This window comes from Taudactylus pleione, unplaced genomic scaffold (genome assembly GCF_031769625.1).
Source record: "Taudactylus pleione unplaced genomic scaffold, aTauple2 ptg000309l, whole genome shotgun sequence".
Lineage (NCBI taxonomy): Eukaryota > Metazoa > Chordata > Amphibia > Anura > Myobatrachidae > Taudactylus > Taudactylus pleione.
The window spans coordinates 11,021,689-11,038,673 of record NW_028284710.1 but is presented as its reverse complement, the minus strand read 5'-3'; the positions used below and the strand labels follow the sequence as shown (position 1 = coordinate 11,038,673).

The window sequence follows — 16,985 nt, the reverse complement described above, 5'->3', positions numbered from 1 at the left end:
TACCTGTGTAAGTTCCTTACATGGGGATTTACAATTAACATTCATGTGGAGGTCTGCCAATTTCATCATCCTCATTTCTACTTGAATAGTTTTGAAGTGCATTTATTTGCCTTTCCTGCATTTCTTGTAGATAATGTTTCTACAATGTTTCTGAATCCATTATTACATTAAACTTGGCCATATGTAATTTTCTAAATAAAAAAAAAATAATATATATAAAAAAAAAATGCAATCCTATCTAAAATGTTAGTTTTTTACGCTTCTACTGCTATACACATTAAATATGTGATACAATTTTGGATAAAAGGCTAGAAGTTAATTAAGTATAAGATGATTATTTACACATGGAGTGGTACCTAAAGGCCAGATCTGCCTCCTTTTGTACCAAATGGTGTGATATCAAATTGCAGATTGTCATTTGCTTTCATACCTTACCAGATTTTCATTCCAACCAATCAACTAGTTGGATGGTTGGACAGAAAATCTTTCCGCATGTACCCAGCTTAACTCTTCGGTAATTACCTAACCCTAAACCTAAACCTAATTTTTTTTTTTAAAAACCTGTGTCTGCAATTTCCACCTGTCTACCTTTTGTATGGAACCCTGTATCAAATAAAAAAGGGGTGCCCTCATTTAATACGATAGGATTCCTAGTTTAAAAAAAAGATAGGTTTTCTTGGACTGCAATATTATTCCTACTGATGATTAGCAAATAAATAGAGAAGGCGAAAATTTGCAAAAGAAAAAAATTATAATTAAATTGTAAAAAATTTTTTAGTGAGAGTCCTGCTAGTTGAGATTTTTGAGCAGTGAATTAATGCCAAGGCCACAACCACATTGGGCCAAATTTAGGGCTAATTACCCGCGATGCAGTGCCCTGGGCTATTCAATTACAACTTGCCGCAGCCACTTAAAAAAAAAAATGTATATATATTTATATATATATCTCCGAAGAAACCGGCACTCAACTCCTAGAGAGAAAACCAAATTCCCTCCTAAGCTGTAACATATACAATTCTACACAGTCGAGTCACATTATGACCATCATCTAAAAGCCAGAGTAACTGCCGTCTGTAGCATGGACAGCAGCTAGACGGGCTGGGAGTGACTCAATAAGGTGCTGGTAGGTTGGCACAGGTATCTGGAGCCATGCTGACTGCATTGCATCCCACAGTTGCTGAGGGTGCTTGGTGGAGTATCCATAGAGCTAACACAACAATCAAGGTGGTCCCAGAGATGCTCAATTGGGTTCAAGTCTGGGAAATTAGGGTGCCAGGGAAGTACTTGGAAGTCTTGTTCTGCTCGTCCAACCACTGTCTGACTTTTCTAGCCGTGTGATATGTCGCCTTGTCTTGCTGGAAGATCCCATCCCATTGCTGTAGGACAGTCGGCATGTATGGGTGTACGTGCTCTGCAAAGATGGATTCATAACCAAATCGGTTGAGGGTACCTTCCACATCTATGAGTGGGCCCAGAGAATGCCATGAAAACACTCCCCAGACCATAATGCTGTCACCACCAGCTTGTGAACTTCCAGCAATGGTTGCAGGGTATCTATTCTCCAATGTTACTGGCCTACGTCCTTCCGAAAACATGACTCATTGGAGAAGGAGTTCCAATACATGCATGACAATTAAAGCCTTTTCTGCCGATGCGCTTTCGTTCACATAGATGCAGTTCTACGACGGTTATTCACAATGGTGCCATTTGTCCAGTCAGGATACACCTTCACCACAGCAGCAGGCGAACAGTTCATAAATTGCGCTATTTCATAAATACTGCCACTTTTGGCCCGAAAGCTAATAATCAACCCTCTTTTCAACTCTGATAAATCGCCCCTTTTACCTATGACCGCAACGAGTGATGTGTGCAGACAGTCTATCGCACACCTTATAAACCCACCAAGCAAGCGCAGGGCACGTTACGTACTTCATGGGCTACGTGCTTCCAACGTCAAATGTAGAAGGTGGTCATAATAATGTGACTCGACTGTGATTATTTATATATATTATATGGATAGAGAAATTCCCCAGCGCTTAATAGTGAAATACAAATTATAAACTAAGGCCCGTATTCAATTTGAGGCGAAAAAACGTTTTTGCGTGTTTTTGGCGGAAACTTTTCGCCGATGACGTCATTTTCGCCTGTTTTGACTTTACTCCGTATTCAATTTGGAAGACTTTTCGCCTAGGCGGGAAGTCAGTGCAATGTAATAGGCAGAAAAGTTTCGCCTATGAATAGCAGGCGGAAAAAAGTGCAGAATTTGGGTTTTGAGGTGCAACGTTGCGGGAAACCCCCTGCAGCCTTCAGACAGTTCCCCAAAAGGTAAACTGTGTCAAAATTTTTTTTTAAAAAGACAGACCACCCCAAAAAATCACTTTGAATTTGGGGGCGAAAAAAAAAATGTTGGGGGACAAACTTAAAAACTAACGAACTTGACTCTGGGGGTTCCCCAAGTATGCCCCAGGTGTTTCTTTCATTGCAGGGGCTTGCAGCAGGTGGATTTTTCACGTTTTTTTTTAAACTTAACTTTAGCAACTTTAAAATATGCTGGCCCCCATTTTCAAGTATTCAAAATTTGCTGGGATAAATTATTTTCTACAAAAAAAACTCCTGAATACTATTCTGCACCACTTATACAAAAACGCTATTTAGCAGCTATTGAGCCCCTGTAAAAAAACACCAAATACCTTCAGCAAGCCAAATCGGGGGTACATACCTAACCCCCATGTCAGAGCATCTTTTGGGGGGTGTCAGGCTGATTTCCCCAAATCTGACATTTGTTTAGTTTCGCCGGGTCCCGTTTTCGTGTACTTTCAAATTGAATGCGGGCATGTGCGCGATACTTTTCCGCCTACAAAACACGTGATGTAGGCGAAACGTCTGGGAGGCTGAAAAGTATCGTGGGTCCGCACAAATTGAATACGGCTCTTAGTGAGAATAATAAAAGTGACTTCGGTTAGAAGAAAAGCGACTTTACTCAATTTGAAAATCTTCGGTCACCTGACCACCGTAAGTTCATACATAAAAAACAAAAGTTATGCAAAACATCGTGTGTAACCTAATGACACTGCATCGACACACAATAATATACCATTCAGGAGTTTAGGAACTAAAGTCCCCCATTTTAATATAAAACTCCCAGTGTGATATACATATAACAATATTATTTAGAACAAAATGGCATCCACGAAGTGAATGCAGGTATACAACGTACAAGAAATGTATTGTAAAAAGCTTATCTCTCCATCATGTGAGGGTCATATATATTGGGATCCCAACGCGTTTAGTGTGTTGAAATAGACTTCTTCAGGGGGATAATAGGATGGAAATATTGAGACATATTTATACCTAAAGTAATTAACCATAGAAAGCACATGTTGGCTAGACCGGGGAGCATCACTTCCTGTCACTCATCAAACAGGAAGTGATACAAAATCTATATAACCACTATAATAGAGATTCTAATATTGCAACAATATGGGGACACAATAAATATCCCAAACCTCTTACAAGTTTAAAAAATATGTAGTCCAGAACGTCTATAGTGACATGAAGTTCCACAGGTGGAACGCAGGTGCACCACTAGTTATGTAATTTCCGGTATGTAATCTCCACTAAGACTGTATTAAGAGATCCACTTGGTTACATCACATGGTCGGATTATTCCTTCCCCGTGTGTGATTCACATCACGTAACATCACTTCCGCCTGAGGCTGAGCTGGGATGCGAGCTTGCGTAACGTCACTTCCGCCCCGATCTCATATTTGGGGAGCCAATCCGCTTCCTGTATATATAAACATGCACGGCGTAATGTCACTTCCGCCTAAGTGTGTTATTCGCATCTCTGCTTTCATTCTAATGTCCGCCATCCCATATTTTTAATACAGCATGTAGCGGCCATGTTTCCATGGTCCCGATAATAGTAAGCCCAAATCCATGGTAGCCATTTTGAAGAAGTCATCAACTCATCATATTTATATGTTACAAAGAAGAAGCGTAGGATGAGTTGATGACTTCTTCAAAATGGCTACCATGGATTTGGGCATTCTATTATCGGGACCATGGAAACATATATTGTGATAACTATCCAATTAGTGTATTGTCTAAATTCCCAACATGAAAATTATATTGTGCACTGTCAATCTAACATGTATTATGAATATCAATTTAGTGATAATGAAGTGATAGTTACATTTAATTACCTTATACAAACTTACATGTGAATAAAATTACTAATTAGCCCTAGAAATTATCATAAAGTGAATTCATCATTATTTTGTGTTTAAAACCCTTCGCCCTGAATTCGTGGGTGCCCAAATACCTATTAAGTGATTTATGTGGGTAAATTTACATTAGGCGATTATGGTGTGTGCGTGTGTATGTATGTATATGTATGTATATATATATATATATATATGTGTGTGTGTGTGTGTATATATATATATATGTGTATATATATATATATATATACTCAAATAAAATGTGTGTGTATATATATATATATATATATATTCTCAAATAAAATGATGTTGGCGGTACTCCACTACTATTGATAATTAAGTAGAATTTGAGTTCCAACGTCTGGGATACAAATGCAGGACAATACACTGAACACTTAAATACATACATAATTAAAAATTACCTTCCTAAGGTGGTCCGGGACATCAGCGCACATCTGTCAGTCACATCTGGCACACGTTCCGGAGCCCGGGGCGTGGACAGAGTGACGTCAGTGATGTGTGCGCACAACGTAACCGGAGCACCTGAACCACCAGAGTAGTCATGGCAACACAATTGTTGCCGAACATATAATGTTATTATAGCGGTTGATTACTAAACCCATAAATAAGCAATCAGCTTAAATTAAATACATAGCCAATATAGCAGCGGAACGTCATAGTTAGTGCTTGCAGCAACTTTTAAGCTAGATTTCCACCTCTAATATCCAGAGGAATGTGTTCTGTGAGTTTGAACCATAAATCAGCCACTCCATGTTTTAAAACTATTCAATGTCTAGCGACTGGTTATTCACTACAGCCTGTGCTAATCCGTATGCGAATGGCCGAACGATGTAAAGCCATACGTTTTTATTTGTCGTTCCGTCGTGCCCATGTAATTAAGCCCGCAGGGACAGGACAACAAATAAACAACAAACATAGTACTGCAGGTAACTGGCAACTTAATGAAAAAACTCTTGCCTGTATGCGGATGATTAAAAGTATCTCCTAAGATTACTGCCCTACCAGTAATGCATCCAAGGCAACGGTGATAACCATTTTTTAATGATTAAAAAGTGTTGGGGTTTTTTCTTGATTTTAGCCACATCAAGCTTTACCAGGCGATCTTTCAGATTCCTCGCCCTAGTAAAACAAGGCATAATTTTAGAGTTTTTCAAGGTAGGTAGCTCGCTATCAGTATTGACTACAGGCCAAAGATTTTTTACGATTTTAACGTTATCAGAACTCCTGGTATTAAGCCTGTTAACTCAAGGTATAGTGTTACCAGTAGTTTTATTCATTTGATTCGATTTAAGTGTGGTATCTCTAGGTATGGCTAATATAGTATTTTTTAATTTACACAATTCACTCCTGTTGTAGCCACGAGACACAAATTTGTTTACCGTCATGTCCATTTGCTTTAACTAGCTGTGTCGGGTCACTGGTAATACGTCTTACCCGCAGCATTTGTGAGTAGGGCAAACCTCGGCGCAATGGCAGAGGATGGAAACTATCATGTCGTAAGATGGTATTCCTATCAGTCTGTTTAACATAGAGATCAGTATTGAGTACACCCTGTCTAAACGTAATATTGACATCAAGGAAATTTATACTCTCATAATCGATAACAAAAATTAATTGTACTTCATAACCTGAGCGATTCTGGGTATCCAAAAGCTCCTGCAGTTCTTCTCTTGCACCTGCCCACAAGATTAACAGATCGTCAATATATATACAGTACAGTAATAGTTTGCTAGAACATATATACACATTAGCGTACGATGGGGCCACATTGGACCCCATCGCACAGCCCAACTTTTGCAAGTAAAATTTGTTATCATATATGAAATAATTCCTAGTAAGGACTAATTCCAGCAATTTTAAAAAAAGACTGATAGGAGGTCCCGTATACAATGGATAATCTCTAATCAACATTTCAACAGCTCTAAGGCCCTGCTGATGTTGTATACAGGTATACAAACCAATAACGTCTGGACTGCAGAGCAGAGTATCAGAGGGTAAAGTATCAAGATCTCTTAGATTAATCAATAGAGATGTAGTATCTCTCAGATATGAGGGAATATTTTGAACACACACGTTGAGATAACTATCAAGCATAACCGAGATTGGTTGGTAAAGTGACCCCCTGGCTGAAATGCTAGGCTGGCCAGGGGGGTTCACCAATGTTTTTTGCACCTTAGAGAGGGTATAAAAAATAATGGTGCTATGGCATACTCCTACCAGTGATCATACCATCCGACACAGCTACAGCCAAAACAAAATCCAACTCTTTTTTTTTTTATAGATTGACGTGGGGTCCCTTGGCAGTAGCTCATATGTATCTACATTGAGCAACTGCCGTAGGCATTCCCCTTCATATGTCTCAAGGTCCTGCACTACTATAGCACCCCCTTTGTTTGTACTGCGTATTACCACATCGGACCTTTTTTCCAAAGACCGTAAGGCATTATATTCATCACTTGACAAATTATTAGCAATAGACAATCTCGAGGGTAATTGCTTAACCTGTTGGTCAACAAGCCTTGAAAAGGTTTTAATAGAGGAGTTAACAGTAACTGGGTTGAATTTAGATTTCGATTTGAATTTATTCAAGGTTTCAGGGAGGGCATCAATATCAGTCTCCAATGGAGGGCATCAATATCAGTCTCCAATGGAGGGCATCAATATCAGTCTCCAAGAAAGTCTTGTAGTCACAATTTGCGATTTAATCTGAAGTATCAACCTTCCACTGGAAGTCATCAAATTTGTTAGTTGGTATGCATGATAGTCCTTTAGCAAGAACTCTATGTTCTGATGGTGTCAAAGTCACTGATGATAGGTTGAAAATAGAATTCATCTTTTGCGAGGTGGTCTCCGAGTGACGGTTTTGCCTTGTGTTTTGCCTGCCCCGACTGTTTGGTCTATGCCTGGGCTGTTGAAAGCAGCCCGAGTGATCACCCCTAAAGGGTGTTGGCTAGTTGGAATTGGGGCAGAAGATAGGCTGTCAACTTCACTCATCGATGAGGAGGATCTTCCATGCTGAAAGGGGACACGTCGGGACCTGTTGGTCGATTACCTCTAGAGGAATTATTTAACCAGGAATAGACCCGCTGCTGTTGATAATCAAGCTGTACCTTGAGGAGCTTATCCCTTTTATTTTTAATAAGATCAGCCTTGTATTGATCAACTTGTTTTTTTAATTTTTCAAGCCAGTTGTTTGAAGCATCCTGTACCAATATAGGTTTATGTACATCCTCAAATTTAATAAGTTTTTCTTTGGTATCTCCTAACTCTTTGGTAGATTCCTCTATAACCAAAAGAATATTATATTGTATTATACTGTGCAGTAATCGCGAAAAGCGATAAAAAATTTGGGTCCCAGGGACCCCTCACTTTATAAAATTGGGGTCCTGCTCCACTCTTTTTGGGTCACGTCCCATATTATGGGGGTTAAGGGCAAACAGCAGTTGGGGTAGAGCTGGGGGTAAAGGCAGGGAGAAGTGTGGTTAGAGCTGGAGCCAGAGGGAAGTAAGGGCAGGCAGAACTGGGAGGGGTAAGTGCAGACAGCAGATTGCGCTGGGGCCAAGGAAGAGGTTAGAGGCAGGCAGTACGAAGGGTAAGGAGGGGGTTAGGTTAGATAGCTGGGGTAGTATTGGGGGCAAGGAGGAGGTTAGAGACAGGCAGTGCTGGGGTAAGGTGGGCGGTGCACACAGTTAACAGTCATGGTAAATGGGAAATACACACAGTTACACAGTCAGGATTAGGGGGGGCTGCACACAATCAGAGTTAGAAGGGGTGCACCCAGTTACACAGTGAGGGTTGAAGGGGGGTGCGCACAATTACAAAATCACTGTTATGGGGTGGGGGTGGCCACAGTTACACAGTCAGAGAGGGTTAGGGGGAATGCACATGGTCACACAGTAGGAGTCAGGGGGGCTCTGCACAGTGATGACTGTAAGCTGTAAGTGACTGACCTGTCTGAGTTCAGGGTCTTTTCTCTGTCACCAGCCGTCAGAGCAGCACATCCCCTGTACATGCTGAGTTGCCTCCCAGCACCTCCGGACCTGAGTCCTCCTGACCGCTGTCCCTGGATGCAGAGTCAATCCATCTTCTGAAGAACATGCGGGCACGGAAAGAAGGGGGTGCTGTCAGATAGCAATTACATCAGACGCTGCCGGCAGCTATGGGTTCAGGATAATGCATCGGCGGTGATTGGCTGCTGCAGCCGCCGGCGGTGATTGGCTAATGCAGCGCTACAGGTAGCACACTCAGCCAGCGCGTCCTGCGGGACCCGCAGAGATTTAAAAACCGGGTCCCCATCTTGGTGGGTGGGTGTGTGTGTGTGTGTGTGTGTGTGTATGTATGTGTATATATATGTGTGTGTATGTGTATATATATATATATATGTATATATGAATGTGTGTGTATATATATATATATATATATATATATATATATGTATGTGTGACACACACACACTGTAAATACAGTGCATCCGGAAAGTATTTCCAGCGTTTCTCTTTTTTCACTTTTTCCACATTTTGTTATGTTACAGCCTTGAGAAAGTAAAATAAAATAACTACAATTAATCATTGAGTATAGGTGCATTAATTTATGATTACGGATAATAGATCTAGGGTCTATACCTGATCCTACTCGAAAAGTTCAATGAGATATTCTGTTACATGATATACAGTGCATCCGGAAAGTATTCACAACGCTTCACTTTTTCCACATTTTGTAATGTTACAGCCTTATTCCAAAATGGAATAAATTAATTTTTGTCCTCAAAATTCTGCACACAATACCCCATAATGACAACGTGTAAAAAGTTTTTTTGCAAATTTAATAATAAAAAAAAAACCTAAGAAATCACATGTACATAAGTATTCACAGCCTTTGCCATGAAGCTCAAAATTGAGCTCAGGTGCATCCTGTTTCCACTGATCGTCCTTGAGATGTTCCTACAGTGTAATTGGAGTCCACCTGTGGTAAATTCAGTTGATTGTACATGATTTTGAAAGGCATACACTAGTCTATATAAGGTCCCACACTTGACAGTGCATGTCAGAGCACAAACCAAGCATGAAGTCCAAGGAGTTGTCTGTAGACCTCCGAGGCACAAATCTGGGGAAGGGTGCAGAAAAATATCTGCTTTTTTGAAGGTCCCAATGAGCAAGTGGCCTCCATCACCCGTAAATGGAAGAAGTTCGGCACCACCAGGACTCTTCCTAGAGTTGGCCGGCCGTCTAAACTGAGTGATCGGGGGAGAAGGGCCCTAGTCAGGGAGGTGACCAAGAAGCCGATGATTTCTCTGTCAGAGCTACAGCATTCCTCTGTGGAGAGAGGAGAACCTTCCAGAAGGACAACCATCTCTGCAGCACTTCACCAATCAGGCCTGTATATAAGAGTGGCCAGACGGAAGCCACTCCTTAGTAAAAAGCACATGGCAGCCCACCCGGAGTGTGCCAAAATGCACCCGAAAGACTCTCAGACCACGAGAGACAAAGATTGAACTCTTTGGTGTGAATGCCAGGTTTTATGTTTGGAGGAAACCAGGCATCGCTCATCACCAGGCCAATACCATCCCTACAGTAAAGCATGGTGGTGGCTGCTGTGGGAATGTTTTTCAGTGGCAGGAACTGGGAGACTAGTCAGGATAGAGGGAAAGATGAATGCAGCAATGTACAGAGACATCCTGGATGAAAACCTGCTCCAGAGCGCTCTTGACCTCAGACTGGGGCGACGGTTCATCTTTTGGCAGGACAACGACCCTAGGCACACAGCCAAGATATCAAAGGAGTGGCTTCAGGACAACTCTGTGAATGTCCTTGAATGGCCCAGCCAGAGCCCAGACTTAAATCCGATTGAACATCTTTGGAGAGATCTGTAAATGGCTGTGCACCGACGCTTCCCATCCAACCTGATGGAGCTTGAGAGGTGCTGCAAAGAGGAATAGGCTAAATTGCCCAAAGATAGGTCTGCCAAGCTTGTGGCATCATATTCAAAATACTTGAGGCTATAATTGCTGCCAAAGGTGCATCAACAAAGTATTGAGCAAAGGTTGTGAATACTTATGTACATGTGATTTCTTGGTGTTTTTTATTTATTTTTTTTAATTCAATTTGCAAAAATTGCCAAAAAACTTTTTACAAGTTGTCATTATGGGGTATTGTGTGTAGAATTTTGAGGACAAAAATTAATTTATCCCATTGTGGAATAAGGATGTAACATAACGAAATTTCGAAAAAGTGAAGAGTTATAAATACTTTCCGGATGCACTGTGTATTGATGGATTAAAAACATAACTCATTAATATTATCTATTTATTTTTTTACAAGATAAGGAAAGTATACGTAATAAATAACAAGACAAAAATAATACATTTTGTGAAATTAAATATAAAGAAATCAAAATAAGTATGCATTAGTTTTAATGGGCAACAAAATAATATCTTAAAGTATAGAAAATAAAAAACATATGATATAGAAAATCTCAATAATAAATGCCTAAGTATTATTTAAAGGCAATAAATATTAATCACATAATAGAATATTACGTACCCCAAAGGATGAATATTATATCATTAAATCAATTGAGAATTTTATAAACATACCATTTAACCTATTTAACAAACCACATAGGAAGGATCTTTAGAACATAGAAATGCAATGTATCGGGTATTTAGGAATTTATTTGATTTCTAGGTTGATTCTAGAAAATATAAATAAAAAAAAGCAATTGCATCATGTTTATTTCCAGAATTACAATATTGTTAGAGAACAAAACAAATATGTGATTAGTATACCTATTTCTTAATAAATATATTTTATAACAAGTTATACATATACAGATATAATTGGCAGCATACTAATTAAATGATGTATAAACATTATATATTTAATTCATGAGTCTGCATAATTAACGATTCATGATAATATTCTACATAGAAGAATATATGAATACAGCTAAGTTCAATCGATAAGATCATTATTAAACAAAAGAAAATAATAATTGGCTTTAATCAGTACATAATAGAGAACGGTCAATTGACACGCTGAATAGGGAACTCCATAACGTCAGCGTGTTCGAACAAAGCAAGAGCTGGTAACCTATCAGAAGAAGAGCAGGATAGAAAATTTGAACTGACTGAGAGGATAAGCATAACATACCGCAGTGTCTGCCAGCTAACTCCGCAAACTAAGGAGACTTTGGAAACTGAGATTTTCTGACTGAAACACAGTATCAATATAATAACGACAGTCTCATAATTAGAACAGACATACATTTATTTTGGGAATACCACAATGTTATTGTAGCAATTACAGCCATGGCCAAAAGTTTTGAGCATGACAAAAGTATTGATTTTCACAAAGTCTGCTTCTTCAGTTGTTTTAGACCTTTTTGTAAGATGTTACTATGCTATACTGAGGTAAAATAACAAGCATTTCATAAGTGTCAAAGGCTTTTATTAACAATACATTAAGTGTATGCAAAGAGTCAATATTTGCAGTGTTGACCCTTCTTATTCAAGACCTCTGCAATTCACCCTGGCATGATGTCAATCAACTTCTTGGCCACATACTGACTGACTGGCCACCCATTCTTGCCTAATCAATGCTTGGAGTTTGTCAGAATTTGTGGGTTTTTGTTTGTGCAGCCGCCTCTTTAGGATTGACCACATGTTCTCAATGGTATTAAGGTCTGGGGAGTTTCCTGGCCATGGACTCAAAATTTAGATTACTTGTTCCCCGGGCCACTTAGTTATCACTTTTGCCTTATGGCAAGGTGCTCCATCATGCAGGAAAAGGCATTGTTCGTCACCAAACTGTTCTTGGATGGTTGGGAGAAGTTGCTCTTGGAGGATGTTTTGGTACCATTCTTTATTCATGGCTGTGTTCTTAGCCAAGGGAGTGGGATCACTCAATTTTGCCTGAGAAGCAACCCCACACATGAATGGTCTCAGGATGTTTTACTGTTGGCATGACACAGGACTGATTGTAGCGCTCACCTTTCCTTCAGGAAGACTTTTGGAGGATGGCCTGGTGTCAAGAAGAGCAGCTAAAAAGCCACTTCTCTCCAGGAAAAACATCAAGGACATACTGATATTCTGCAAAAGGTACAGGGATTGGACTGCTGAGGACTGGGGTAAAGTTATTTTCTCTAAAGAATCCCCTTTCAAAATGTTTGGAGCATCTGGAAAAACGCTTGTCCGGAGAAGGAAAAGCGAGTGCTACTATCAGTCCTGTGTCATGCCAATAGTAAAGCCTCCTGAGACCATTCATGTGTAGGGTTGCTTCTCAGCCAAGGGAGTGGTCTCACTCATAGTTTTCCATAAGAACACAGCCATGAATAAAGAATGGTACCAAAATATCCTCCAAGAGCAACTTCTCCCAACCATCCAAGAACAGTTTGGAGACGAACAATGCCTTTCCCAGCATGATGGGAAACCGTACCCAACCATAGCGCAAAAGTGATAGTGGCACAGAACAAAACCTCAAAATTTTGGTCCATGGCCAGGAAACCCCTCAGACCTGAATCCCTTTGAAAACTTGCGGTCAAGAGGCGGGTGAACAAACAAAAACCCACAAATTCTGACAAACTCCAAGCACTGATTAGGCAAGAATGTGTGGCCATCAGTCAGTATGTGGCCCAGAAGTTGATTGACAGCATGCCAGGGCGAATTGCAGAGGTCTTGAAAAGAAGGGTCAACACTGCAAATATTGTCTCTTTGCATAAACTTCATGTAATTGTCAGTAAAAGCCTTTGACGCTTATGAAATACTTGTAAATTTTACTTCAGTATACCATAGTAACATTTGACAAAAAGGTCTAAAAACACTGAAGCAGCAAACCTTGTGAAAACCAATACTTGTGTCAATCTCAACTTTTGGCCATGGCTGTACAATGATACAAACAATAGGACTGACATATATATATATATATCAGTTAAAAGTTTGGACACACCTTCTCATTCAATGGTTTTTGTTTATTTAAATTATTTTCAACATAGCAGATTAATACTGATGACCTCAAAACTATGAAAGAACACATGGAATTATGGGCCTGATTCAGACCCACTCGCAAGCGGCTGTCCGCTCGCAAGTGGGTCGATGTTGTGCACTGAGCATGCGCACGACGGCGGGAGCTCCGTCGTGCGCATGCGCCAGACGCGACGAGCGAAGGGAGGGGTAAGTGCAGACAGCAGATTGCGCTGGGGCCAAGGAAGAGGTTAGAGGCAGGCAGTACGAAGGGTAAGGAGGGGGTTAGGTTAGATAGCTGGGGTAGTATTGGGGGCAAGGAGGAGGTTAGAGACAGGCAGTGCTGGGGTAAGGTGGGCGGTGCACACAGTTAACAGTCATGGTAAATGGGAAATACACACAGTTACACAGTCAGGATTAGGGGGGGCTGCACACAATCAGAGTTAGAAGGGGTGCACCCAGTTACACAGTGAGGGTTGAAGGGGGGTGCGCACAATTACAAAATCACTGTTATGGGGTGGGGGTGGCCACAGTTACACAGTCAGAGAGGGTTAGGGGGAATGCACATGGTCACACAGTAGGAGTCAGGGGGGCTCTGCACAGTGATGACTGTAAGCTGTAAGTGACTGACCTGTCTGAGTTCAGGGTCTTTTCTCTGTCACCAGCCGTCAGAGCAGCACATCCCCTGTACATGCTGAGTTGCCTCCCAGCACCTCCGGACCTGAGTCCTCCTGACCGCTGTCCCTGGATGCAGAGTCAATCCATCTTCTGAAGAACATGCGGGCACGGAAAGAAGCTAACTCCGCAAACTAAGGAGACTTTGGAAACTGAGATTTTCTGACTGAAACACAGTATCAATATAATAACGACAGTCTCATAATTAGAACAGACATACATTTATTTTGGGAATACCACAATGTTATTGTAGCAATTACAGCCATGGCCAAAAGTTTTGAGCATGACAAAAGTATTGATTTTCACAAAGTCTGCTTCTTCAGTTGTTTTAGACCTTTTTGTAAGATGTTACTATGCTATACTGAGGTAAAATAACAAGCATTTCATAAGTGTCAAAGGCTTTTATTAACAATACATTAAGTGTATGCAAAGAGTCAATATTTGCAGTGTTGACCCTTCTTATTCAAGACCTCTGCAATTCACCCTGGCATGATGTCAATCAACTTCTTGGCCACATACTGACTGACTGGCCACCCATTCTTGCCTAATCAATGCTTGGAGTTTGTCAGAATTTGTGGGTTTTTGTTTGTGCAGCCGCCTCTTTAGGATTGACCACATGTTCTCAATGGTATTAAGGTCTGGGGAGTTTCCTGGCCATGGACTCAAAATTTAGATTACTTGTTCCCCGGGCCACTTAGTTATCACTTTTGCCTTATGGCAAGGTGCTCCATCATGCAGGAAAAGGCATTGTTCGTCACCAAACTGTTCTTGGATGGTTGGGAGAAGTTGCTCTTGGAGGATGTTTTGGTACCATTCTTTATTCATGGCTGTGTTCTTAGCCAAGGGAGTGGGATCACTCAATTTTGCCTGAGAAGCAACCCCACACATGAATGGTCTCAGGATGTTTTACTGTTGGCATGACACAGGACTGATTGTAGCGCTCACCTTTCCTTCAGGAAGACTTTTGGAGGATGGCCTGGTGTCAAGAAGAGCAGCTAAAAAGCCACTTCTCTCCAGGAAAAACATCAAGGACATACTGATATTCTGCAAAAGGTACAGGGATTGGACTGCTGAGGACTGGGGTAAAGTTATTTTCTCTAAAGAATCCCCTTTCAAAATGTTTGGAGCATCTGGAAAAACGCTTGTCCGGAGAAGGAAAAGCGAGTGCTACTATCAGTCCTGTGTCATGCCAATAGTAAAGCCTCCTGAGACCATTCATGTGTAGGGTTGCTTCTCAGCCAAGGGAGTGGTCTCACTCATAGTTTTCCATAAGAACACAGCCATGAATAAAGAATGGTACCAAAATATCCTCCAAGAGCAACTTCTCCCAACCATCCAAGAACAGTTTGGAGACGAACAATGCCTTTCCCAGCATGATGGGAAACCGTACCCAACCATAGCGCAAAAGTGATAGTGGCTCAGAACAAAACCTCAAAATTTTGGTCCATGGCCAGGAAACCCCTCAGACCTGAATCCCTTTGAAAACTTGCGGTCAAGAGGCGGGTGAACAAACAAAAACCCACAAATTCTGACAAACTCCAAGCACTGATTAGGCAAGAATGTGTGGCCATCAGTCAGTATGTGGCCCAGAAGTTGATTGACAGCATGCCAGGGCGAATTGCAGAGGTCTTGAAAAGAAGGGTCAACACTGCAAATATTGTCTCTTTGCATAAACTTCATGTAATTGTCAGTAAAAGCCTTTGACGCTTATGAAATACTTGTAAATTTTACTTCAGTATACCATAGTAACATTTGACAAAAAGGTCTAAAAACACTGAAGCAGCAAACCTTGTGAAAACCAATACTTGTGTCAATCTCAACTTTTGGCCATGGCTGTACAATGATACAAACAATAGGACTGACATATATATATATATATATCAGTTAAAAGTTTGGACACACCTTCTCATTCAATGGTTTTTGTTTATTTAAATTATTTTCAACATAGCAGATTAATACTGATGACCTCAAAACTATGAAAGAACACATGGAATTATGGGCCTGATTCAGACCCACTCGCAAGCGGCTGTCCGCTCGCAAGTGGGTCGATGTTGTGCACTGAGCATGCGCACGACGGCGGGAGCTCCGTCGTGCGCATGCGCCAGACGCGACGAGCGAAGGCCTTTCCTTCGCTCGTTGTGTCTGATCAAAGGGGGCGTGCTGTCGATGTTGATTGACAGCACGCCCCCTTTGGTGGGCGTGCCGGGGCGTGCCTCCCTGACGGGGGCGTTCCCAAGGGAACGCCTACCGTCAGAAGCCGGCCCACTGACATCACTAGTGATGTCAGTGGGAGTGATTTTGGCTCTGATAGAGCCAAAATCACTCCGGGCCTTGCGGTTGAAAAACTCAACCGCAGGCTCCGGCTCGCAGTGGCGATGGTCAAGACCATCGCGGCCATCAAACTGCACGCTCGTATAGGCTGTGGGTGGTGACCCACAGCTATACGAGCGTCCAGGAGGACGCTCCATAATTATGGAGGGCGGCCCTCATTCAGAGCGTACGACTCTGAATGAGGGCCTATGTTGTAAACAACTCAAAGTATGTTTTATATTTTAGATTCCTCAAAGTAGCCCCCTTTTGCTTTGATGACAGCTTTGCACACTCTTGGCATTCTCTCAATCAGCTTAATGAGGTAGTCTCCTGGAATGGATTTCCAGCAGTCTTGAAAGAGTTGGCTGCTTTTCCTTCACTCTGCGGTCCAACTCATCCCAAACTAGCTCAATTGGGTTTAGGTCAGGTGATTGTGGAGGCTAGGTCATCTGACGCAGCACTCCATCACTTTCCTTCTTGGTCAAGTAGCCCTTACATAGCCTGGAGGTGTGTTTGGGGTCATTGTCTTGTTGAAAAGCAAATGATGGTCCCAGTAAGCGCAAACCAGATGGGATGGCATGGCGCTGCAGAATGCTGTGGTAGCCATGCTGATTAAGTGTGCCTTAAATTTTGAATAAATCACCAACAGTGTCACCAGCAAGGCACCTCCACACCATCACACCTCCTCCTCCATGCTTCACAGTGGGAACCACACATGCAGAAACATCCGCTCACCTTCTAGTCTCACAAAGACACGGTGGTTGGAACCAAAAATCTCAAATTTGGGCTCATCAGACCAA

General features: G+C 41.5%; 1 protein-coding gene across 11 annotated transcripts in view; it reads left to right on the top strand.

Annotated features, from left to right (window-relative positions):
- MTRR (5-methyltetrahydrofolate-homocysteine methyltransferase reductase) overlaps positions 1-16,985 on the top strand; it is a 151,735-nt gene that overhangs the window by 55,971 nt on the left and 78,779 nt on the right. The window lies entirely within an intron of this gene.